This window comes from Sorex fumeus, unplaced genomic scaffold (genome assembly GCF_029834395.1).
Source record: "Sorex fumeus unplaced genomic scaffold, SorFum_2.1 ptg000051l, whole genome shotgun sequence".
Lineage (NCBI taxonomy): Eukaryota > Metazoa > Chordata > Mammalia > Eulipotyphla > Soricidae > Sorex > Sorex fumeus.
In genome coordinates, this window is record NW_026606108.1 from 43,788,620 (window position 1) to 43,816,534 (window position 27,915).

The 27,915-nt window shown below is 38.1% G+C and overlaps 1 protein-coding gene and 1 non-coding gene across 2 annotated transcripts in view; one reads left to right on the plus strand and one right to left on the minus strand.

Moving 5' to 3' along the window:
- KCTD16 (potassium channel tetramerization domain containing 16) overlaps positions 1–27,915 on the plus strand; it is a 304,339-nt gene that overhangs the window by 128,880 nt on the left and 147,544 nt on the right. The window lies entirely within an intron of this gene.
- Positions 4,443–4,647, minus strand: LOC130033222 (small nucleolar RNA U3). The gene has a single exon (XR_008793930.1). It is a non-coding gene; the product is annotated as a small nucleolar RNA U3 (small nucleolar RNA).

Here is a 27,915-nt window from a genome sequence, read left to right on the forward strand (position 1 = left end):
GCAACTAAAAAATCTGGAACCTCATCTACCTATGAAAAGAAGCCAAGGACATTTTTTATTCTGTTTGTTCACTGCATTGATATGCTCTCAAAGTTAAGTACTAGTTGCAGTCAAGAATTCATTATGATGAGTGCATAGAAGAAAAGAAGTAAGATTTCTCTGTTGTGACTTTGTTACTCAAATGAGAGGGTGTTTTGTGCAAAAGGAGATTCTAATTAACATCAACAACAAGAAGACAAAGACAACAAGAGCAATATCAACAGCGATTCCCATCTTTTCCTATTCCTTAGCACTTCCAATGGTACTTTGAATGCTGTTGAAACTCACTGTGAAAACAGTTACATCACTTTATGAGTGGAATGACAAAGCCAAAGAAACATGTTTTGATCTTAAGAAGAGCTGTCACATCTGTCTCTCTAAGCAGCCTCTAAAGACTTTTAAGGATGCTTCCTCTAATTGCCTTAAGTTGAAAAGTACAGGTAGAGAAAGTAAGAATGGTAATGATACGGGATTGGGCAAATTAAGGTGGAGTGAAGCAAAAATGTTATCAGAAATCTGGCATTATAACTTATATTCAATACATTTTTAGATACTGAGTAAAGGAGACAAAGTATTTCAAAGTAGTGGTGCTAGTGAGTGGCAATATTTTAGTGTTTTGTTTTATATGGTCATAATGAGATGAGAGATTAGTAGAAAATATAACAGAAATATAAAACACACTAAAATAAAAAGGCATCTTTGAATTAATAGCTCAGATTCGCATATCATCCATCTCTGGCTGGCCATAGCCATTTTTAAAAAAATGACTTTTGACACCAGAAGTCTTTTGCCAAACAAAATCTATTTTCAGTATCTGAAGCTATAGCTGAGCAGTTGATTGTGATAATGTTGGGGCCTTTGTTGTATGAGTTTGCTATTTATTGTCACCTCTAATTCAAAATGGAAATTCTAAACCTACCTGAGGTTTTGTTATTAGAATAGAACTTAAAATCAGAATTTAGAAAGTACAGCTAAACTCTCTTAATGTCTACAAATACGAGCAAATATTTCCAATTCATGAAGGCTTTTACTTGAATTTAGTGACACCCAAGATAGAGTTAATATTAAATACTGCTCTTTCCTGTAGGCTAACATTGATTTGTCCTTTCTCCCTTGCCACAAGGAGCTTAGGTTTATCAGGTTGCACTCATCACAGTGCTCCCGAGTCACTCCCATTCCTTTGTTTATCTGTAACCTCTTCTTTATACTCTCCTCCCCAACCAGTTAGTCAACTTTTTCCCCTAATCAGACTCCGTTAATTTGTAAGGTCAGATCCTTTTAGGACACTGCACTTGTATTGTAAGTTAATATTGCCTTTCTCCTCTTCTTATGTCTTTTGAATAGTTTTCTTTAAAGCAATGCCCTTTTTGTATAGACACAGGAAGACAGTTAATATTATGCTTTTTAACTTGGGATTTAATTGGCTTCGAATATTATTCACTCTTGGGCATCTGCTTCCTTCACTTAAGCCTCATTTGCCCTTAGTTCCTAGCACCTCTAAAGCAGGGTCCCGACAAGGGACTGAATGGACCCAGGGCAAGCTGTGAGTTACCCTGGCATCGAAATGGGCCAGACCTAGTGCCACAATACACAACTGTAAATTGAGAGCATAGTCACTGACAAATGCTGTGATGATCCAAAAGTAACGATGAGATTTGAACCCTGCTAGGATTAGGAAAGACTAATCTGGCCTGAGCACTGTAGTCAGAAATCAAGATGACCCCAGGAGGGTGGAGAATGGGCACTGGTGGTGGGATAGGTACTCGATCATTGTATAACTGAAACCCAAGCACAACAACTTGTAAGTCTACAACTGTACCTCATGGTGTTTCACTAATAAAAAATAAATAAATAAATAAAAATGCCAATCAGGTCTCTCTAAATAAAAAGAGTCTCAAAAATTAATCCTTGTTCTAAGATCTTGTCCTAATCTCTAATATTTAATAAAGATGCTTGATTCAGTATTAAAAATGACCCCAGGAGAGCAATTCTATAAGCTTAATTTATCTCTTACTGTGTCCATACAAAATGTCTAATATTATGAACATATGTTTGCTGGACTAAGGAAAGGAGAAACCACCCATAATTGGAATTTCAGTCTTGGGAGAGCGGTCTTGCTGGATGAGAATCTGTCCTAGAGGAATCGTCCCCTGAAGGAAAGACTTTACCTCTGTTGATTGTGACCACACCTTATGTGGAAGCACCAGCCCGTCATGCTTTGGGATTTAACTAGGCAGTAATAGGGGGCTGGGGCATCCAGAGTCAGAAGGAGAAGGAGGATGAGGGAGGCAGAAGGAGAATGAAGGGGAATCGAGGAGAATGAAGTAGCATGACTGGGGTAAGAAGCAGAGGGAGAATCAGAAGTGAATGGAGATGAGATTGGAATAAACGGCAGTTGAGACCAACCAGCCTGGCCCTCGTTTCCTTCCTTCGCCTGCCCATCGCCATTGACCTCCCCATGGTGGGGGAAGCGGCCCGAGACTACCAAACCCAGGCAGTGGGAGAGATAGAGTGCCACTGCCCCTTTTTGTGTTTACACACTTTCTTATTAGGAAACTAGCGGTGGTGACTGCTTTCTTTATGAGTACATCCTCTTAGTGGTGAGGGGAAGGCTATATTCTAATATAATCTGTGTGGGTAGCCATTGTGGAGTATTTGGATCCTTCAGAAATAGTTTTGTGTTTCAGTACTGGTGGCAGTGATAGTCAGAGGAGGTGTTTGGAGTGTAGCAGTAACAGTAGAAATGTCAATAATAACAGTAACCTAATAGCCTTTGGAAAAGTTTCATATTATTTTCATAACAGTAACCAATTGAGGGTTGCATTTCATATATCAAAAATTGAGGTTCAAAATTATCACTTGATCTGTATAATACCACGGAGAGCTAACTGGTGGAGCTAACTTAGAAATCTACTATCAGGCATTGTGTCCTTTAACACCCATTTACAAAAGTCACACAAAGACCAGATTTGTCTGACTGACTTCCCTGGACTTTCATTTCACTGGAAATAAAAGAAATTCAAAACTTCGTAGGGTTACTAATCAATGGAGGTGATTAATGAATACAATTGAATCCTAGCATGTTTGGATGCTAATGGAAGTGATTTATTCTATTTGTGTGTTTGTGTGAGTAAAAGACATAATTTTTTTAACATTAGGAAGTGTTCAACCACAGCAAATTGAGATAAAGCATAACTGTCTTGGGAAAATAAAAACTGGGACAAAAGAAATTTTTGCATAGGATTTTTAGGCTGCTCTTCCTGGAGTCTCAGTGCTTGACAAAAAAATGAGAAAAGTTTGTATTTCTCTCTGAGTAGAGGTTTGCCAAGTAACAAACCTCTTGTTAAAAACATGATCATGAACTCAGAAGTCTGTCCTAGATTTCTGTTCAGCATCCATCTAGAACCAAGTTCAGATACTCTGTGTGTGTGTGTGTCTGTGTGTTTGTGTAATAAGGGAAGGATGTCAAATTCATGTCAGAAACAAGTGTATTTTTTACATTTAGGTTTTTTTAATGAAAAGACTTCTTTTAAAAATAGAGTTTATATTTAATACATAGATTATTATTCATGTGTGTGTGTGTGTGTGTGTGTGTGTGTGTGTGTGTGTGTGGTCTCAGAGATCAAACTCAGGTCTCACACACGTGCAAGGTATGTACTTTGCCACTGAGCTGCATTCCCAGCCTATGAATGCACAAAACATTTCTGTGGAATTTATTTGCTGAACACATGTGCATAAATACACACAATACACACAATAGGACATTTAACCTTGGCAACTTGGTTCTGATAATATGAGGGAGGTAAGTAAAAGTGCCAAACCATACCTTTTGCCCATGTTTATGTCTACCCAAACCTCGGTCCTACCAAGGCATCATTAGAAAGAGTGTGAGGAATTGCAGGGATTTCCAGCATGAATGTGCTAACGTGTTTATTTGTGGCTAATGGGAATGTCCATATTTCTTGCCATTAGACCAGTTGTTCTGTTGTTTTGGGTTGTCTTGCTGTTCCTAATTTTCAGACATAGTTCAAAGACATAAGCACTTCCAAGTCATGAAACATCACGGTGGGCAGAAGGCCAAGCTCTGATTCTTAATAGTCTACTGTTGACTTTGAGACATGAAGATTCATCTAAATACCACTCCTGAAACTTTTCTCCAGAAACTCCACTGAGAACCACACTCCAGGAGCAAATCCAATTAGGTAAAAAAAAAAACCCAGAAAGTCTCTTTTCCCTCCTTGTAAAACAGTTGGCTTTTTTGGGGGGAGGAGGTGGCATATTACTCATGGCTCTACATTCAGGATTCATTCCTGGCAATGCTCAGAGAACCATATGGGATGCTGTGGACTGAATTGGGGTCATCCCACTATAGGCAAGTTCTTTCTTTGTTCTTCTTCACCGGAACCACTCAGACTACACCCTCCCCCTCTTTTCCTTCCAAAGGAAGAGAAGAACGATCATCAGTGGTAAAAGGCAGTTGCAAAAGCAGCACCTAGAATCAGCTTCACACTTAGGAAAGACTTTGACTCATGGTTTCAGGTGCTAGACATGATCAGAGAAACTTCTCTAGTAATATTCTGTAGAAAAGATCCCTGAAAGTATAATCTACATGGCAAATTTTTAACTCTTGTATTGTCTTTTAGGCCCTAATTGCCTGATGTAATTGGAACATTGTTATTCATATGTTAGAGATCTTCCTCCTTCCCCCATTTCCAAAAACGTAAACACATATATTTTACTGATCAAATATGATTGATAAACTGCTGATTGTAAAATGTTAAGCAATGAAGACAATAAAAAGTAGAAATGAAAGTTCTTACAACCTTATCAAAAGTATGCTGGTAATAACAAAATATTATGTGCTGTTTAAAATGTTAAAAAATCATGTAATCAGTGTTATGTGACCAGTTCACTTTCAGACTGATCAGTAGGTATATTCTTCATAGCATTACTGAGGTAGGCATTGTGGGTCGGGGGAGAAGGGAGTATGCAGTGTTTAGGGCATACACATGGCTCTGCACACTCAGGGGGCCATATTTGGGGTAGGGGATCGAACCCAGGTCTCCTGTGTGCCAGGCAAGTCCTTTACCTTCTGTACTATCTTGCCAACTCAAGGTAGGCATTTTTATTTTTCTGGTTAGCACTCAGAGGAGTTGGAGATGAGAGGTTAAAGTAATTGAAACAACTCAGCACAGGTACTCTGTAGTGAGGCTGAATTCTAATTTTTATTTTAAAATAGAAAAATCTGTGTTCTAATTTTTTTTTCTTTTTGGATCACACCCAGCAATGCACGGGGGTTACTCCTGGCTCATGCTCTCAGGAATTACACCTGTCTGTGCTCGGGGGACCATATGGAATGCTGGGAATCAAACCCAGGTCGACTGCATGCAAGGTAAACGCCCTACCACTGTGCTATCACTCCAGTCCCAAGTGTGTCCCAATTTTTACAGTAACCAATCAGAACTGACAGTTGGGTGGCTGTTAAAGAAATTAATCATAAAGATGATCTCTTCTTCTACACTGTAATAGCTAACTTAAAATGTAGTTTATTTCTGTGGTGTCTTTAGCACTTATAAAATCAAAATGTTTTCTTTGGCATTTCCCAGATATTGTCTTTTGTTCTTAATTAACCACACCCATACTTTTCACTTTTTCTGACTTCAGAACTTTTGTGACTTCACAGTGGTAGCTTAATTCTTTATTCAGCATTTTAGCTATTTTTTTAAAGATAATCTTTTGTATGTGTGGAATTTTCCCAAAGATGTCAGTTGTGACTGAAAGAACTTTCAGATTTTGTTCTTACAGTTTTTCTATTGGTGAAAATTTAAAAGGAATCAAGACATCACAACACACAGAAAACTGACTTTAACCAGCTCATGATTAAAGACCACTGTTTTTTGGTAAGCAAATAGTGTAATCAACATTGTTTAGTAAGAGCATACTAAGCACTAGCAGTGCCCTGGGCACTTTAGAGTGGGGGTAAAGCCAATAGCTTATAGTCAAAGTCAAGTAAAATAGAGAATTTCTTTGACAAGATGTGATTCAGCAAACTTCAAGGCGAACATGTAGATATCACTCATGGGGGGCAATGTTGCTTTTCCATGCCCGATGTACATCTTGCTGGGTGCCTATCAAAACCAGCTCACTCAGATGTTCATTGTTTTGCATCTTTTATATATAAGTTCACACACTTCTTTTATTTTATTCAGTCCTAACAGCAGTAAAGACTAGTCAATTCCTCAGAAGGGAAAATTCTATAGGTACTCCCAGAGATGGGGCCAACACAATTAAAATGATACTTAGTTAAAGATGTAAACAACATTAGCCCAGCACTAAGGACTAATACCACCCCCTCTATCACCCCAGTTTTGGAGAAAACATTTTAGCATGGATTTATAGAAAAGGCACAGCTCTGAATTGCCCGCATGGCCTAGCCCTTGTTGTCCATTTAGCCAAAGAACCTGCCATGCTGAACTTGCTTTGCTATTTCTGATGCCAATTCCTCTCCCCTTGTTTTTTCTTGAAATGTTCACCTCACTTTTTCCTTCCCCATCCCACCTTTCAGATCCTTGCTAAGCCTCTGCTTTACTCCTTTCCTGGGCTTCTTCTCTCTTGTTCCCATTATATGCAATTTTTCTATTTTAATGTGCATTACCCAGTTTGCAATTAAATGTTGTGTTTGTGTTGTTCCCTCTACAGTATGGAATCTGTGGGGAAGAGAGTTTTTTCTTCATCTGTCTTTCTCTAGAATCCTTGGGAATAATATATCTTGACAAATCACAATGCTCAGCAAATATTTGCTGAATGAATGAACAAATAATTGTGAGGAAGTGATCTTTCTACTTGGCCTCCTATGAGGCAGAGCTTGAACAACATGAATGTTCTCTGTTTGTGATGAGGTCTCTTAAGTGCAGTGCTTCCTTTCAGCCCTGGGGAGGAGAGTTTGAAGAACGGCCGACTTCTCACTGTGAAATATTTTTCTACTCGAGAGATAAAAGGCAAAATCCTGAGTTGCCTACTAAAGCTTGTGCTATTACCACAGACTTAGATCTAACTTGGCTCATGTAGATGCTACTTTGTTCACATATGATATAATAAAGGGTTGTCTGGTTGGCTGAGAGGTGGTACTGAAGAAATATATAGGTGTGTTTTATTAGGAATGTGAGCCAGAGTGATTTTTATAGTGGGAAGGTGCCTTACTTGAATGTGCCTGATGTCTGTTCAATCTCCAGTTCCTCATCTATTCCCCCAAACTCCAGCAGGAGTTATCCCTGATTTCAAAGCCAGGAGAAGAACCTAAAAATGCTGAGTAAGTCCTCCAAAAAAGTTTAAAAACTGATTTAATTAGGAACAATGCATCCTCAGCAAATGCTGGTTTACATGCTTAATGTAGTTCCTGGGGTCAATATTCTAGTAGACTCTACCTGAGTAAGTTCATTGCATTGCTGGGCCATATTCAGATTCCTTAGTACTGTAGTACTGTCGTCCTATGGTTCAGCAATTTGCTCGAGCAGGCACTAGTAACATCTCCATCGTGAGACTTCTTGTTACTGTTTTTGGCATATCGGATATGCCACAGGGAGCTTGCCAGGCTCTGCCGTGTGGGCGGGATAGTCTCAGTAGCTTGCCGGGCTCTCCGAGAAGGAAGGAGGAATCGAACCCAGGTCGGCCGTGTGCAATTTTGAGCTCTCCCACGAACTTTGAGTTCTGTCCACATTCAGAGCTATTTGCTGCTGATCACCTTTTCATCAAGCCATGAATCTCATTGGGGATGCCTGGGAGCTGGATCTTAAGGGATTCTCTTTTTAACTCTCTCGTTTTTTTTTTTTTTTATTGTTGTGATGATATCTGGATGTGGTGTTCACACATTTTCTTAGTTGTGGTGCTTGTCGAGGTGCTTATTTGTTCGTCGAGTTGAAAGCTATTCACACACTTGACAGTGATGCTCACTGGGGCTTGTATTCCCTCAGTTTTTACATTTATATATGTTCATTAGAGTTCAACACTACGAAGGGCACACAAGCTGTGGTTGTAGTGTTTCACTGGGCTTGTGGTGTTGCTCACACACATTCTTGTCAGGGATTGTACTTCTGGTAGTGGTGCTTGCTCTTTTCAGTTGCATTGTTCACAGGGTTCACACCTCTTTGGCTGGTGCTACACACTTCTGGTTGCAGTATGACTGGAAAACCATTGTGATGAACAGGCAGGATTACACCAAGCACGTGGAGTGACCCTGGAGGCTTGCATGATGGTTTCTCACTAAAGTTCTGGGCTGTAGGGGGTATGGTCCCGCCAGCAGGTCAATCTGTACCTGTGAGGCAAGTGCATCAGCAGCCTGATGGCACCTTCAGACATCCAGATACCCCAAAATTGCAGTTGTGCCTTTTCCCAGACCCCAAAAACTTGGAACAAAGTTTACCAAGAAAGTAAACAGCCAAAAGTTAGGTATGTGCGAGGCACACCCACAAACCACCTCGGTCTCAGCTATATAATTGGAGGCATGGCCTCTCTGGTTCCTGATCGAACTGCTTAATGGCCATGATCCCAGAGACTCAGAAACAAATCTTGAAACCCAGCGGCTTTGGGCAGAAATGCGTCTGGTCCCTGCAGTAGGCAGCCCGGTGGCCACCATCCTCCAAAGGCCACTGAACAGTCAGTTTTGAGCCTGCAGTGACGAGACACGCAGGGCCTCACGAGATGGGGGGTGGAGCCGGCCCTTTCCTCCCCACCCAAACGAGACCCGGAGTCGCAGTTCATGAACAGCCTTTCTGACTCCTGATCAAGCTGCTTAATGGCCATGATCCTAGAGACTCAGAAACAAATCTCGAAACCCAGCAGCTTTTGGCAGAAATGTGTCCGGTCACTGCAGTAGGTTTCTGGTACTGGGCCAACCCAGGTGGGAATAGGTTTCATGCCTTGGCCCGTTCCCCCTGGCAGCTTGTTGGTAGCAATCCTCCAGAGGCCACTGGACAGTCTGGGCCTGCAGTGAGAAGACACATGGGGCCTCAAGGGATAGGGGTGTATCTGGCCTTTTCCTCCCCACCCCAACGAGATGCCATGTTGCCGCCCATGAACGGCCTCTATGGCTCCTGATCAAGCTGCTTAATGGCCATGATTCCAGAGACTCAGGAACAAATCTCAGAACCCAGCAGGTTTTGGTAGAAATCTCTCCAGATTTAACTGTTAAAATTTCGGAATTTCAAAATTGTGCGGCCACTACTGCAGGCAAGCGGCATCATATGTTATTCATAACCAGCAATAGAAAACAAATTGTTTACTGTTGCCTTTTCAGCAGATCTGAGTTTTGGGGTAAAATCTCAAATAATAATGGTGGGTCTGGTGTCAAAATATTGAATGTCATCAAAGTAGAGAATAATGTGGAAATCATCTGCCCCACAGGTAGGGGGAGGATGTGGGATGGGGGTATACTGGGGTTGTTGGGGGTGGCGAATGGGCACTGTTAAAGGTACGGGTGTTTTATGGTATGACCGAGATTTAGACCCAAAAGCTTTGTAACTGCTCTCATGGTGATTCAATAAATAAAATTATAAAAAAAATAAAAAAAAAGTAAGGTGGAGTTCATGCCCAATTCAATCAGCGAATCAGTGGCTGAATAAATAGCAGTACTCCTATGTAAATAAATAAATTAAATAAATAAATAAAGTCTCTGGGCTGTTCGTTGAGGAACACCTGGAGATTTCTTTATACGACCTTCATTCTGCCTGTGTGACTACAAAGTTGCACAGGGAATTAAAAAAAGCTCTTTGAGAACAGAAAGACTATCTTGACTATCTTTATATTCTCCAAAGAAAGATATTAGGTGTTTTGTGGGTTAACATCTACAAGTTCTTGTTCTATGTATTAATGACTATTAGAAAAAATAAAATTCACACGTCAAACCCATCATGTCACAGATTTTATGTTTAGAGAAAGGCCAAAATGGACATTTAAACAAGTTAAAGGGAAATATTTTAGAATAATATATTATTTGAGTAAATGATTAAAATAATTAAGATCATATAATTGAAGAGCAAATACAGTGTGATGTAGTTCCTAGTAGAAGTGGTGTTCCATCGATATTCACTGGAATGTATGCATGAACAATAAAATAATAATAGTAACTAAAATTTATATACTTGAATTTTGCTAAGTCATTGCTCTAGAAATGTGTGCAACCTATTGTGTTCTGACTCATAAGTATAGTTTTATATTCATTTTATAGAAGATACTGTGCCATAGACAGCAATTAAGAGGTCATACAGCTAGACCTAGTGATGGTGGTAGATCTACTCTCTGTCACTGACCACGAGTAAACTTTTGTGCCTTTATCCCTAGATAATTCATATTAGAAATTAAAATGAGATTTTTAGGTCTGAGTATATGACTCAGTAGTATAACTCATAGGTTTGAGACAACCCCCCACCCTCCCCTTGACCAGAGCAGGGTCAAAAAAATTTTATTTTCCTTCCTATCTGGGTCACTATGAGATCAACATACTGTGACATGCAAAAGGTTAGCTCATTTTGCTCTGCTGTGACTAGCATGACACCAAGGTCATGCACTTGATGAATTATGTCAACACTTTCCTGGTTAGTAGCATTCATTTTGAAGTCCCTGAACAAGCTTACTTTTAGCCTATTCTGTCAGTAAACTATAAATAAATGTCATGGGTGTACATGAAAAAGACTCTAAAGCTAACTTGAGAAATTTTTAAACCAGTATACAATTTTTGATTGGTTTCTTTATTTGGATTTCTATTAAATTAATAAATGGTGCATGTTGTTAGTTGCCTATTTAATTTATGTTACTACACAATTCCACATTTTTGTGACTAAGATCTCCCCCTGTCCTCTACTCTTTGCTTTGTGTTTGTTTATGGGTGTCTGTTCCGTTTCAGGTCCGATGACCCATTAGCCAGGTTACTAGGAATGCTAAACATGGATCAATTATCACAGTTTGAGTGATAAATCCTAGTTACTTTTCAAATACTATTCAGATTTTGGAGAAATCCCAGGGTGGCAGAAGTTTCTAATTAACTGCGATTGTAATCCTTGAAAGTGTATGAATATGTGCTTGTCTGTGAGCAGTCTCCACTTTGTGAAAGCAGGGGGCAGAAAAGACATTTGAAAGACATTATAGAGTTATCTTAGTTTCATTAAAAGTATAAATGGTTCTTCACATTTATAATTTCTTCCTTGTGCTCCATTGGCTACCTGTGATGGAATCTAAGTGTATGGTTTGGAATCATTTCAGAGCTAAGTGACATTTCCTAAAAGCAGAAAATGGTTCTTTTTCTCTTCACTTGCTTTCCATTTTTGCCACGGTAGTTCAGAAAAAGGAAGGTTAAGACCACAAGTAGATAAGGGTTTGTGGGCATTTCATCTAGGAAACAAATGCTAAGTCCTAACACAGGCTTCCTATCATATCCGAGAAAGCACCAATTTCATCATGGAGCTTACAAATGGAAGGGCCTTGTGAAATTCACTTTTCTAGAATTCTTTAAAATATAGGTCATGGATACCAACTTTAAAATCACCTGTGGGTGTTAAAAAATTCTTCTTGATCTCCACTCTAGACCATCTGAATTAGTGCCTCTATGAGAATACAGACTTTTGAGACATTTGCTAGGTTAGCCTTATCAGCACTAGAGTTTGGTAACCACATTGACCCTCTCTATATAAAGAAACTTGGGCACAATGCAATGAAGTGACAATGCAATTTAGTTTATCAGTGATAAACTAGGCAGTAAATAACAAATCATCTTGCTTGGGCATTATAAACCATCTAAGCGAGCTGCAATTTTTAAAATTCACCTGACATGCATCTTTCTACCTCATCTGTGTAGTTATGTAACTTAATTACTTCTTAGTTTGATTTGACGGCCTTATCCTATTAGATAAGATGTGTTAATTACTCCGATGGCAATATGTGGTAATAATGGCTCAGTGTTACATTAATAATTTCAAGTTCATGAATAAAATGCAACACCTCTGTGTCTCAGCCATTATTAATTTGTTTCACCAGTGCTGAAGTGTTTAAAATTCAGTTTCAAGCATGTCTTCTTAGAAGAAAAGAGAATAATACTTCTATTGAGAAACCATCCCTTTCTTTCATTCTTAACTCAGTCCTTGCTACACAATTAGCTGCACATTATACCAAATGACTGAGGCAAAAATACTGCTTCATTTTATTTTTTAAAAATACAGGTAAATCAAAACAAAGTCTCTTCTGATAAAGGACAAAAAGTAAGAACAATATGAATATTGTGCAATTGTATCATTTGCAATGACTCAGGAGATAATACTCGTATAGCTTTATTTTATTAGCCCAAGTTTAACATGTTAGACTGTTTCTTCACCTTAAAAGTTTCTGCTTCTGAGGGCTAGAGAAATAGTATTTTACGCTGCCAACCTGAGTTTGATCCCTGCCATCCTATATTGTCCCCAGAGTATTGCCAAGTATGCCCCCAAAACAAGCAACAACGAAAACTAAGAATTCTGCTCCTTACTTATATGTTCATCAAGCAGGTGATACTGAACCAGAATAGAATGTAAGTCTAGTTGATCTGCTCCTTTTGCATCTATCTCTTGGTTTGTCAAAGTATCTACAATGTCTATGATGTACGTTAACCATTTCTACTTCTCTCTATGGGAACAACACTAAACACCTTCCATTGGACAGGTAACCCAGTGCTTACCACTAATCTTAATCCATCATCCTAGAAATTTTAATTGGCTTAAAGACAGCATATGTTGCTATTGGACCAACCCTGGAACTTTTTAGAGCAATTGAGAAAGATACATTTGGTAACAGTATTCGTAATCTGACCCCCAATTTACCACTGTCAAATGAAACCCTGCCATTAAAAATAAGGAGGGAAAGGTTTGAGGAAAGTGATCTTCAAGGCAAATTAAGACGCTGAATTCAGCTAAATTTAAAATCACCTACAGTTGGGGTTGGAGCAATAGTACAGTGGATAAGGTATTTGCTTTCCATGGAGCCAACCCAGATTTGATCTCCAGTACCCCTAAGGTCCCCCGAGTTCACCAGAATGATCCCTGAGCACAGAGCCACACTCAGGAATAAGCTCTAAGCACCACCAAGTGTGACCCCCAAACAAAGAAACAAAACCAAAATCACCTACTTTTGTATCACTACTGTGTAATAAGCTTATTATCATTTTTTGCTGATGCCATTGTAAGTTGTATTTCTATCACTTACATATATGCAACAAAAACACAGTATAGGGGATGGAGAGAAAGTGCAAGACTTAAGGTACTTGCCTTGCATGATGCTAACCTCAGTTTGATCCCTAGCATGCAATGGGACCCTATGCGTAGAGTCTCTTGAGCACTGCCAGAAATAACTCCTGAGCGTAGAACCAGGAATAAGTCCTGAGCACCATGGAGCATGACCCAAAGCTGCAATGCCCACAGCAAAGACTTGACTTTAAATTAATTTTCTCCTTTTTCTTTTGTTCCAGTTGTTGCCACGACTGCAGCCACATTGTTGGTTGCAGTACTTGATGGGGGTTGCACATATTTGGTGACAATGCACCAGAATTCACACGTTATTGTGGCACTAGAGATCATAAACAGTCATGCTGCCAGGATTTCATTTTACAAGTTGGGTCATTTTATAAGGGACTGAACTAATAGCTTCATGCCTGAAGGCAGGTGTTCTTCCATTGAGTCATATACCCAGACCCAAGATATTAGCACTGCACTGTAGCACTGTCCTCCTGTTGTTCATTGATTTGCTTGAGTGGGACCAGTAACATTTTGAGATTTGTTGTTACTATGTTTGACATATCAAATACTTCATGGGTAGCTTGCTAGGCTTTGCCGTGTGGGTGAGATACTCTCAGTAGCTTGCCGGGCTTGGAGGAATAGAACTCTGGTCGACCGGGTTGGCCACGAGCAAGGCAAATGCCCTACCCACTGTGCTATTGCTCCAGCCCTAGCCCAAGATATTAATTTAAAAAAATCTTTGACTTGAGAAAATAGCTTAATGGCATGGATTGTATACCTTGCCTGCTAAAAGTTCCCACATTTAATTCCTAGCCCTGTATTGCCACCATTAAGCACTACTCACTGTGGCTTTTTTCACCCCCAAAGTCCTCAGTCTGAGTAGTACTAGATCATCATATCCTGGAACTGAATATTCAGATGTTTATTTTTGGTTCAGCATCACTGGGAGTGGCTACCATAGGCGACTGAGCACCACTGGGAAATTCCAAAAGATAAATGACTAAAAAGTAATCTTGAACTCATAATTTTTAAAGAATGGAAATGGGTTGGCATTAAGTCTGGCATGCACCCTTCCAAGTCACCATTGTGACCAGTAGAATAAGTAATCGGTTTGATTTAGAGGATGAGTGACCAGAGGATGTACAATGACCAAAGGAATAGCTGTTCACCTTTTTGTTGTGTAGCATTTTGAACTAGAATAATACCAGTAGCTCTTGTGTACTAATCACAAGCTCCATTGGTCAACTGTGCCTCATTCATATCTCAATAACTTCCCCCCTCTCTAATTTTCAAGCCAATAACATATATATTATTGTACTGGATAAAATTTTGAGAGGGATTAGGAGAGACATAAGACAGGACATCAAGTGCAACTTTAGATTGCTCTAGAAAGATGAAAATTAATAGTATGAAACAGAAATTTGAAAATAAATGAATTAGAATCTATAACCTGAGTACTGCCTAACACTCAGTTCTTTACCCTCAACTGCTGTGTCCTCACATGGTGGAAAGGGAAATGGATCATTTGGAGTGTGAATAAGCTTTGGGAGCTTTTCTTTCCTGCCACCCTTTATTTGATTATATAAGTACTTTAATCTGTACTCCCTAGAAATATATAGAAAATCATACAAAGTATGCAAGAATTTTATTACATGGACATTCATAGGAGGGAAAAATGGGGAGGAAGCTCTAAATGAGTGGAAGAACAATTAGGCCATGAAACAACTCTGACCTCAAGGAAAAGTAAAATGATGGATGCGGGAGTGAGAAATGGTCAAAGCTTTTGCCAGTTGGCAAGGTAGTTCTCTGGTCAACATTAGTTGCAGGAGAAGTTCCATGTCTTTTAGTGATAACTATCTCAGTATGCCTCTTGTTATCAGTTCTGGGATTAATGGATCAAGCAAATTTGATATCTAGGAAGTTTGGTCCTGCTCCACAAACATCTTCTGCTAATACCCCCACAATATGGAAGGGACTGGGCTGTTGGGTGCTCTTCTCTTTTGATCATCTATTTTTTTTTTTTTTTGCAGTTGTGCTCAGGAATTAATCCTGGCTCTGTGCCTAGAAGGCACTTCGGATGAAGCTCTGGGGTCTGTTTTTATGGTTCTAACTTGGATCAACCATATGTAGACCAAGCATCTTACCTGTTGTAGTATGTCTCCAGTTGTTCTCATATAGAACACAGAACCTTTTATTGCTTCACAGCCTAAGTTCCTCACCCTACAAATCCTTCCTTCCAATCCCATTGTTGGGGATTTGGTTTCCATTTAAGAGTATTTGGGGCTCACAATCATTTGAGCCTGTAGCATGCAATGATATATTTCAAAGTGAAGTTACTCTGGGTCAGTTTTGCTACCTGCAGCTGGGAGATCCACGAGGCATATTTTTTTGACCACATACTAAACCTAAAGATCTGTGAGGCATTTTTTCACCACACATACTAAACCTTTCTTTTAAGTACTCTAAACGTAGCAAGGCAGTCTTTAAAGATTGGATTTGGGAGTTAGAGAAGCTCATTCTAAGCTTACCTCTTTTGTTTACCTATGTTGATATGGGCAGATTACTTTAGTGTGCTTCAGACATGAAATGGTAAAGGTAGTCTTTGCCTCATCAGTTTTTGTGAAATTTAAATGAGATAAGTTGTACATAAGCCTTTGACCATGTAGGGTTTAAGCAAGTGCTCAATAATTGTGATGATTATTGGTAGTTATGGTGGTCAATAACAAAGACTTTGTGACAGACTTGTATAGAGACCTCTAGCCAAAGTTTCATATTCTTAGATATTCGATCCAAATAGTAGGTCTCTCTCTCTCTCTCTCTCTCTCTCTCTCTCTCTCTCTCTCTCGTGACAAAAAACATCATTCTCCATCTTATTCCTGAGCCTTTGCACTCAATCGCCCCTGTATCTAGATTGCTTTTCTCACTGTCTATCATTCTTCTGGTCTCAGTTTAAGATTAGGTTAATTAAGATTTCCCTGACCCCAGACTATAGTAAACCTTATTTTTAGATATAACCTCCAAGAATTATGGCCTTTAAATTCCATTTGTTTTATAGCAGGTCTTCTGTTAGTGTGTAATTCATTTATTCATATGAAAGTTTGATCAATGGTATTTTTTCTCATGTGAGAATAAGAATCATATCTGAATTTGCTTACAATTTAAGATGTAGTGCTTTAGAGTATACTAGTAGCTTTTATTAAGAAACTAAATGAAGTGTTTCTGATTCATAGAAATATTTGGGTTTTTGTCAATGTCTTATAACACAGGAGGCTGAGGCATAAATCTAACATCATGATACATTTACATATAAAGGGGAGGTATCTGACAAGTTATTGGGACAAAATACTCCATCTTCAATTCTTATTTTGTTATTCAAAATAATTTTTTTAATGTTTATTTAATTTATTTGTGTAAGAACACTTAACATGAGATCTACCCTCAACAAATTTTAAATTTACAGCAAAATATTGTTAAATATAGACACTCGTGCATAGCAGGTCTCTAGAGCTTACTCATCTTACACAGCTGAACCACCTACAGTGTACCAAACCAAGTCTTGTGTTAAGACTTGAACTGTACTATCATATTCACACCATACGCACTTCCATACTCGTCTGCTATACACAATACTCACTTTTTGCAGAGACCCTTTGATTTTTTTTCCCAGATATGTTTGTTGGATTCTTAAATCCTCTAGTTTACGTACCTATATGCATTTAGTTTCTTCTTTGTGTTTTATATTACTTTTATCTTGCCTAAATCCTTTATTTAAAAATTAACTAAAACTTCTCAGTAACTGAGTTAACTAAAGGCCTTTTTACCTGATATTTCATAAGACTCATATCTCTTCCGGAGCCTTGACAAATCTGAATTTTCCCTATTCCTTTACTCTCTCACTCTCTCTCTAATTGACCTTATATTTTCCTGGTCACATATCAGTAGTGTTTATAACAAAAATTGCCATGTATTTTAGTTCTCAGCTTTCTGTAAAGTTCAAATAAATGACCTTTGTTATTTCACCCAGAGCATAGTTTCTCTGTGTCTGCTACCTGTAGTAGAAGTCTGTTTCTTCAAACTGTAGGGTTCTTTCAGTAATGGGCTACAATTATGTCCTCAGCTAATGTACATAGGATGTAATCTTCACTGTTACTGAAATTGATGTGCTGTTTGGAGAGTCAGGATATCAAGCTAATGTTCTAATTTGCTTCTGTGAAACAGTGAGAAACAAGTTCTGCGTGACTTGTGTTTCTCACTTACTTTCAAAGTCAGTCTATTTCAATGGGTTGAAATTTGGGAATGCTTTAAGGAGAACTGGTCAGAGGAGACAACATTGTCTTCTCTCTCAACTGCTTTCCTTCATCACTACATTTGATTCAAAATATCAAATAGGACCCCAGACTCCAACTGAGATTTTCTGAGTATCCCAAGAGTCATTGTGCATGTTTAATTTCCACCTATGAGACCATCTGTTGCTTGATATAGTGATCACTCAAATTACTTTTGAGCAAAACTGACTTTGTGTGCTATTGTGTATAATACTGAAGAGTTTTATAAACCATATTTTCACCTTTTATTGCTTGAATGAACAATGATGGTGATTATGTTGTGGACACCACATGCATGTATGCACATACTGACACACACATTCCTTGAAATTCATCCTAAAGAAACACCTTTCCCAGGACCCTCTAGGATACCTAGTTGCTTTCATTGGTGTTCTTATCACAGTGTATCACATATGCTCTTCATATTCAGGTTTCTGCAGTCCCCTTTACCATGAAAATCTGAACAATAACTTGTTCATTTGCAAATTGCCAATTTCTATACTGGTGTTTATACACAATAGAATTTAGTAAATATTTGAGAATTTGATAAGAGAAAGCATATTGATTTTTTTGCAATATAATCATAATTTCTGTATATTCTGTTTCCTGTTTAGAAAAACATATCAAAAGAGAATAATAATAAAACATAGTAAAACTTATTTTAAAGTTTTTTAAATGATATAAAAAATCTTCTTTCATAAAAGTAGGGTTATCCATTAAAGACTATTTTAGTTTGTGATACTTATTTGCAGTTGTGGAAGGAAGACAATTCATGGTACAAAAGTGTGACCATTTTTCCAATTGTTATTATGGGATACCTCCCTCCAAAATACCCTCTATATGGTGAATTCCTATGTCAATGACAATAAAGACTGTAAAGTAAACTGACTTTGAGACACTAACAGTAAATATAGGCTATCAATATGATCAGAGATAATGGATGTCAGAGACTGGTAGGAGAAAAAAAGAAAATAATAATCTGATAGAGGAATAATGCATCTATCTATTGTAAGTTATAAAAAATGTTTATAGTCCTTTCTTTCAAGTATTATAGTTTACAATGAGGTGAAATATTTTACCACCTAGTTTATCAAACTACATTTAATATATGTGACTCACAAAATCACAAATCACAAATCATCCTGTTATTTGTCGATTGCCTCGAGCAGGCCCCAGTAACGTCTCCTTCATCCTGGCCCTGAGGTTATATTCAAGGCTCTTTAGGAGAATGAGACCCATCATTGTTACTGGTATTTGGCATATTGGGTACGCCATGGGGGAGTTTGCCAGACAATGCCTATATTTACTGTTACTGTCTCAAAGTCAGTTTACTTTACAGTCTTTATTGTCATTGACATAGGAATTCATCATATAGAGGAATATATGTGACTCAAAGTATTAAAATAGAAATGGAAACACTTATGTCACAAATCAAATTGGACATTATATCTAATTGTTTTTCCTAATTTCTATTCTTACTCTGCTTACATTTGATTAAATATGATAGCACAGAAATGTTTAAATTTTATTTATTTATTTTAGCACACAGATTTTTATGGGTGCTTTTAAGTCAGACTTTTGTCTGTTTTGAAGATCAGTTTTGATTCTTTCAAGAAATAAAAAGAAAAACATTGTAGTTATTTTCATCTGTATTAGTGCCTTATTCTTTGTTTTTGGACAAAATATTATTCCAAGGAAGATTTTTCTTTGAAAAAAGCCTCTACGAGAATGTTTCATAAAATCTTGAACTTCACTAGCAATGGCTACTTCAAAGAAAAATCAAATTTACAAGAAAAAAGTTTCAATTCTGGGAAATAGCACAAAGGACTGGATCACATGCTTTGCATGTGGGAGCATGGGGATCATTGCTCAGAATCACATTACATCCTCCATGATATAAAGTCATGGTACGTCTGAAGTGTTTAAGCTAGGTTACCTTCAATATTGCTGAGGAGTTTTGAGATGGCAAAGGATTCTCACGAAAACCTGAGCATAATAGTTAAAGATTCCATTTTAAAATTTGGAACCAAACGTATTTAGAGCAGAAAGGTGTGGTAGAATCTTTCAGTTCCCACATGACAGTGTGTCTTCAGACAGTTGTTTGTGATACTAAAGCAGCTTAACATTCGTGACAAATACAGGTGATTTATAGAATCTGAAAAAAATAGCCCTTCTTGTGTGTAATTTAAATCAACATGTTTTGAAAGTTTAATAGTTCCAAAATGATACATTCTCGAATACCTTTGTGCCTTTCTGACTACTTCTCCAAGCCTAAAACTGACCCTTCAGCTGGTACTTTGGAGGCTAGCTTTGTTGGCCTTCTCTATGTCTTTCCTATTAGAATTTAAGAGCCCTTTCTTATGTTTTTTGTGGCATCCACTGTATTCACTTGTCATGAAGGTTTAAATAATTCATTTAATGTTTATAGATCTCAGTTTTCCATTTACAGATAATCATCGTAAACTGTTTCTTCCTGTGAAATACGAAATTTGCATATTGCCAATGCATATGTCACTAACGCAGGGATTAACATTTCAGATGAAAAGATAATATTCTAGGCCGTCTGGTTCATTATGGTTTTTAGTTACTAGATATTGAATTTATTTCTATTAGCACTTATCTGCCTTATTTTTTTGAAAACAATTTTCTAGGGCCAGAGAGATGTTGCAGGGTAGGGCAACCTTGATGTTAAGGCACCTTCCTTTCCTGTTGCTGAGCCAGCACTGGACTGGGGCTCCTGAGCACTAATAGGAGTAAGTCTTGGATACTACCAGGCGGACCAAATTCCTCCCCACCACCAACAGTAAAACAACAGCCTACTAACTGGAGATATGGCTTAATGGTCTGAGGTACTTGCTTTGTATGCTAGAGGCCTGCATTTAATCTCCAGCATCAAACAAGGTCAACCAACTTCCACTAGGAGGAACCCCTAGGCACTGAGCCAGGAATATTCTCTGAGAAGTACTGGGAGTAGCTAGCAAACAAAAAACAAACAGCTTCCTAATAATTCCACCTCATAAATAATAATTTATTTATTCCCATGTCCTCAGTTAGAAATCCTTTGGGTATTTGCAAATTTCTGTTTTTATAAATATTACAAAGAAAAAAATCCTTGGAGAATATGAGCATGTCTCAGTAAATTCCCAGTGATATGACAGTGTTGGAGGGCATATGCCTATTGATTAAGTGTACATTGACTCTGTTGAAAAAGTTTCACCTCAACTAGTCTCCCATGAACAGAATTACAGTACTGGATATATAATAGTTTAGTTTGTTCCTACCTTTGTAGAAGGTAAAAAATGTGAATGGAGGGCATTGTTTTTTATCTCTTGGTCCCTGAAGAATCCTAGCACAATGCTCAATAAATATTTAGAGGACGAAGAAATGAAGAATGTAAAGTTCTGCTCATATATCAGCCCCTGTTAATACCTCTAGAGTTATGTCCAAGTAATTCTAAAGCCACACGGTCGTGTGACACACAGACGAATCTGGTAATTCATGAATATGTTGTGTATGTGGTTGTGAATTCACCAAGCAATTACACACAATTTCCTCATTAATCTTATTTTGAAGCTCAGGCAGAGGAAGAAGGGGTTGCTGGAGAATCAATCTCTCTCTCCTTTTGCAGTGGGTCTTTCCCTAGGGCACGAAAATGTGCTTCATGGTGACAAGAAGTGTAGATGGAGATAGGAAGGGAGGGGTGAATGCCATTTTCTTCTCCCAAGCATAATGTGCACTCCTGCCAGAGGAAGTGCTAGAAACATCTATTTCCTCCTGTCAGTACTCATTGCATTACCTCATACACATAAAAACTCTTAGTGTCTCCGAAGGCTGAAACGCTCCGGTCTGACCATCAGACCCTTTATCATATGGCCTCCAGTGTGAGTTCTGCTTCTCCCTGCTACCCCTGACAGTTCATAAAAACCATTGTGGACCTTCGCAGGCTTAGTTTGTGGACTATTCTATCCCATTTCATTGTGAAAACTGTTTTCATCTTCATTAGTATTATGGCTTTGCTGCTGACTCTTAAAAAAAAAAAGCACCAGTATATTATTTCTATTGCTTGTGATCGATATAATTAAGATTGGCTCCTATAGTGATTTTCAATTTGTACCCAAATTTGTAATGAGGGAATTAAAAATTGGTCACTCATTTAAGGTCTAATCTAAAGATACAGAACAGCTTAAGACCTCCAGTGATTTCCAAGGAAACATATAGTGCTTGGAAATTGGACCCAGAGGTGTTGGGATTTTGCATCCCAAAATATCCACACCTCTGGAAGAGACAAGTTAAATTTCAAAAGTGTTTCCCCTTTCTCTGACAGTTTTCCTGGATGATGCCTATTTGGCTGATCAGCCTTGACTGGCCCAGTGCAGGGATAATGGCGGTCTTATTATCCAATGACTTTGAACTTTAATTTTTATTAGCTTGCTTCATTCAAAGAGCACCTTGATGCCACAGTCATCTTTAGGCAGCTTCCTCTCTGCAGGCTGATGGGATTTATGATATTTCACTGGAAAAAGCATAAAGATGAGATGGTCCTCTTGAGAGATTTGTCTCTTCATATTAGTGTTAATATGAAGCCATATTTACCCCCAGGACCGTAAGAAGTAAATCCACAGCAGAGAACTAAAAGATGACTCTTTGTTCAGAGCCATTGCATCATCTGAAAATGATAACTACCATCGATGGAAACATGTTATTGACCCTCTTGGGTTTTACTACAGAAAATCACAAAATTCTCTTGTCAACCAAAGCAGCAACAGATTTTTTTGATGGCCTACAGTAGATCTGTTAGATGTATTTGAAGAGATGTGTATATTAGCAAAGTTGGATAGGAATTTTCAGGTGGTGCCAAGAAACAAGCTTCTAGGAATAAACAATCAATCAAATAAACAAATGCACAGACATAAGTATTTGCATAGATCTCACAAGTTTGAAAAATGTTTTCATAGAAATCATATGTTTAATCCATCAGCCCCAGGAAGGAGCAGGGATAGTCATTTCATTTTCAAGATAAGGACATTTGAAATTCAGAGAAGTTGTGTGATTATGAAGTTGAAATTTTCATGAGTGGTTTTGTGTCTTTGCCTTCCAAAATTGCTGGTAACTATAGCTGATTCAGCTTTAGATCCACCAAGTGCACTGAAGTAATCTGAGCCTCTGGAGTGAAAAGTAAAGTAATATTTGTGAGATACTAAATTTATCCTTAATCCTTATGAATAGTTCAATCTCTTAAAAAGAAGACATCCGGGACTTTGTCTGAATTACTTAAATAGCCTACCTTTTATCAGATTGCTTATTCATTCAGTCATTAATTCACATAAAATTCCCTAAGTGTTTTCTCTGTATCAGGTATTGTATTATGCTAGATAACAAAATTGTGTGTCACATAATTGCAGTTTTCAAGAACAATAACAATGTTATATAATATTTAATATGGCAGAATTTGCCCTGCTGAATATACATTATATCTTTTATTCCTGATGGCCACTTACCGTATGGTTTCTGTTATCCCTGTTTCTTCAGATAAGGTAATTGATGCTCACATGCAAGATAGGCAGGTAAGCAGAGCTCTAACACCCATTTTGTGGTAGATGCACCCCAAGGCCCATACTTTTTGCATATTTGTAACTCATCTTTTCCATGTTCGGTTCCCTGGGGCCTAGGGGAGACAGAGATAGGAATAAACTGGGGAAGTTCAAATAACTAATGACTCAAAAAAATACTATAGGAATGCAAAATAGGGAGATTACGAAGGGCTTGAGTTTATAAAGAAAAACACTGCAGGACGGGGATCTTACTCCAGAAACTGCACTCAGGGATCATTCTACAAGGGGCTCAGGATTCATATATGATGCTGGTTTGGCTGTATGCAAGATAAGAATGTGCCTGCTATATTATCTTTCAAGTTCTGGAATTTTTATTTTAAAGTAGCTATAGAGGGGCCAGAGAGATGACTCAAAGAGTGAATGCTTTGCAGGTGAGAGTCTTGTGTTCAATCCATGGTGCTCTATGGGCCATGCTTAGTAAGACAACTAATCATCATGCCAGGATTAGCTCTCAAACCAAAACAAACAAAAACAAAGATCATAGAAAGCTTCTAGGAAAAGAAGAAAGAAAAGATAGTCTAGGAAGAAAGGAAAACAAGCTCCAGATACCACTTCAGTTGCTTGGATATTGACTATGACACCAGTATGGTCCTATCATACTGTTTTAAGCTAGAAAGATATTCTCAAACTTTTACATTTTCCAAATAATAGACAAAAGCATCTCCACTGGACTGGTTTCCTGAGTAACACAACAGTATCCTGAACAGGTGAATTTCAATGCATTGATTTTACAATCCTCCACATCATGATTATTGGTGCTCAAATATGCAAAAAGACTTTGAGTCCTAAACTAATTCACAGAGAAGACAGTAGTATAGTTTGAAACGGAAGGAGTAGATAATTACCCTGGAGCAGGAGGAAATTAGTGTTGTCAGCTATCATATAGTTTTACCCTAAATGAGAAGCAACCTTTGAATGTAGGAGGAATTGTGTGGAGGGTTTGTCTATTTCTCTAAAGATTTGAAGATGTTGATTCAACATCTTAATTGAAGGTATAGAATGACTGTCACTCATCAGTATTGGTATCATTAAGAACCTGAGAAAATCCTAACAATGTCCTAGGAGTATTCTTTTCTTCTTAAGGAGCAGCAGGAAAGTCCCACAACTTACTGTTGGAAAATGGAAATGCACTGAATGTCATTACCTATAAAGGTATTTGAGTACAGTAGAATTCAACTTTTTATTTTCAAACTAAAATTTTCTGGAACTTTCCTAAGTTCTATGTAAGAAGCAAGTAGTAAAGCTCCTCTCTGCCATTTTGGAATCAGAACAATAAGAATATTAGACAAGTTTTTAGAAAAGGCCCTTGAATATTAAAAAAATAATTAAAGGAAAGGGCCTTTTAGTAAAAGACAGATAGTTTTATTTTTGTACAGGTAATCTCCATTAAACACTTGCCAGATGATAGACAAAAGGGAAGAGAATGTCACAAAACGTCAACGACAGAGGTCTAGAAGAAGACACCAAAGGATAAATATCTGCACCTTTTTGGAAGCTAGAAAGAGAATGACAACTGGTCAATGACTCAAAGAGGAGAAAACAGAATGTGTACATGTGGACAGAACAGACCGAGAAGCAGGGAGCCTTCTCCATCCCTGTTTACACTGGAAGAGAGAAGATTCGAGAACACAGTGGCTTTCTCTGAAAAGCTAACTCATGAACAGAAAGGAAAGAAGATGTCACCCACCTAATTAGAGTAGCCAACTAATCCCCTCCCTGGCTTTGTTGGAGAAGAGAGGGTTCTTTTCAGATCACTGATCCAGGTAGGACTGAGAATCCTCAGGACTGGGCCAGAGGAAGGTAGTGTGGAATTTCTACACTGAAAACAGAGGACTTAAGTTAAAATCTACACATTGATTGAAAAGACTCCCAGTCTCTATCCTCTGTATAGCCCACACATCCCTACAAGAAAATTGAAGTTTTCTCTCTACAGAAGCTAATTTGCTCAACCATCTCCAAAGAAACATTCAAGCTACTGTGAAAATCATCAAGTTTATTATAATACTCTACATTTTGGGAACAAGCGGTCAGATTTTTAAAAGTCATTGCAGGATGTACTTTAGAACTTCTGGATGAGTTCATTAATATTAGAGCATTTCAATCATCTTTTCTTTGACACTGAAATTATTGGGCATTTGTGCAGAAGGAGCTCTTACTTATGAGTTCCCCAATCAAAGGCTCTTGAAAGATAATAGATATTTGCTACTTTAATAGGAATTTTCTTCTGTAGTTTCCTCTTTGCCTCTGATTTATCTGTTAAGTATTATCACAATAATTTTGTGTAAAAAGCCATTGCAAATCTCATTGGCTCGAAAGAATAAGCCTTTATAAAGCTGAGAAGATCAAGATATTGCTTAGAAAGTGCAGCTATCAATCTTGAAATCCTGAAATCCGTTCATTAAGTATAAGCGAAAATTGTAAATTACTTGAGTACCTACATCAAGCAGCATTTACCTCTCTTTTTCAACAGAATTGGCATAGACTGGGGAAGCCATTGTGCTGTGTATCTAGCTGGAAAGACCTTCCTATGAGACAATTCCCACAGTGGCAGAGTCTAGGTAGACAGGCCGTCTTGTCTCCTGGCCCTTGCAAAGGCATAGCTGCTAAAATCAGTTTCTGAAAATGTTAGTGTTTTCCCTCTAACTGTGCTGCAGAAGCTGGAATGCTAACAGAGTAAGCTCCTGGCACAGTTGCTGACCTCCTTTTCTGGCACATGTACTAGCAGTATGGGCAATGAGCAAAGCATGAAGAAGAGGTGTGCATGCCTGCATCCAATCCGTAATTGTGCACAAAATCTGCTACTCCAGAAGTGGAACAGGTTGTGAAAGAACGAGGCGACCTGCTAGCCAAGAAGAGCATCTGCATTTTCCTGCTGTGGATTAGTAAGCAAGCTGCCACTGTGGGTTCCCTCATCTGCCATCTTGTGCTTCTTTGAGGCTGAACATATATTTGAGGCTGTTCTTCCCTGGGCTTCCTGCATGATGACCTGAGTGTCCTACTCTGTTATATTCAGGCAATTGTTTTTAGCTTTAGGAATAACCCACCTTGTTGATTTAAAGAACTTGGTTGCTTTAAACAACAGTAGTTAGCCTAGATTTCTTTGAGATGAAAAAGATAGACTCTTCTACCAGAATTCTATAAGGGTATTGTTTTCATGTTATGACTCCACTTTCACTCCTATGTTCCTCATTTCCCTTTGAATCCTGTCCCAATTCCCCACACAGAAACCTATACATATCCATATATGACCTTATTATTTGAAAACTACATAGAAAGTTACTGAGGTCTGGGAAATTCAAATTTTATAGCAAACTCTGGAATGGAAGATATATTTGTGGGTGTGTGCCAAAAATCTTATTAATACATAATGGTAATCATCATATTTCACTTTATATTTTTCTTTACTGAATGTTTATAAATATTTCCCCAGATTTCTTCATTGCTTTTCATGATTATTATCTTAGTCGCTGTGCATGTTATCTAACTGATTGGTCTACCATAAATCTCCTTGCTTATAGTCTAATTTTGAACACTATATTCTCAAATGTTTATACTTATGTGCAAACCTGTAATAAACTCCTTTACGGGCTGGAGCGATAGCACAACGGGTAGGGCGTTCGCCTTATAAGTGGCCAACATGGCCGACCCGAGTTCGATTCCTCCGCCCCTCTCGGAGAGCCCGGCAAGCGAACGAGAGTATTCGATATGCCAGACACAGTAACAACAAAGTCTCCAATGGAGACGTTACTGGGCCCGCTCGAGCAAATCGACGATCAACGGGAGGGCCTTTACCTTACCTTTACCTTGTTTTTTGCAGAATAATTTCTATCGGTTATATGCCCTGGAATGGAATTACTGGGGCTATGAAACTTTATATCTTTTATTACTCCTAATGGGCTGGAGCGATAGCACAGCGGGTAGGGTGTTTGCCTTGCATGCAGCCAACATGGCCGACCCAAGTTCAATTCCTCCACCCCTCTCGGAGAGCCTGGCAAGCTACCGAGGGTATCTTGCCTGCACCACAAAGCCTGGCAAGCTACCCATGACATATTCGATATGCAGAACAGTAACAATTGTCTCAATGGAGATGTTTCTGGGCCCGCTCTAGCAAATCGATGAACAACTGGAGGACAGTGACAGTGACTCCTAATCGGCATTTGTATGTTACTTTCTAAAACAGCTCACCTCAGATTTTGACACTAGGAATATAAACATATCAATGTCAATATAAATTTTACAATATTATGCTCCGACTTTAAGATTGTTTTTATTTTACTAATCTATTAGTGATGAAAGATGATATAATAAAGTATCCTTATTTTAAATTTGAATTTTAAAGGATGAATTTTAAATTTCATGATTATTTGGAAGAACAAATATTTTCCCATGAACCTAATATTTACATCTTCTCTGATATGTACTTTTTGTTTCTAAATCTTAATATACTTTATATGATTGGGTTTCTTTTAAAGTTTAATGAATTCTTTGAATGATGTCAATCTTAACTGCTGGTGTATCATATTAGATATTTGTATACATAATTTACTTTCTTGAAATGTTCTTTCACTAAGTTTTGACAAGATTTTCTGTTTCTCATAATCACTCAGCTTTCTGCTCAAAAGTTAGCTTAGATAGAGAATTTCTAGACAGCTACAGAAAAATAATATAGAAAAGTGAGTGTGAAGATCA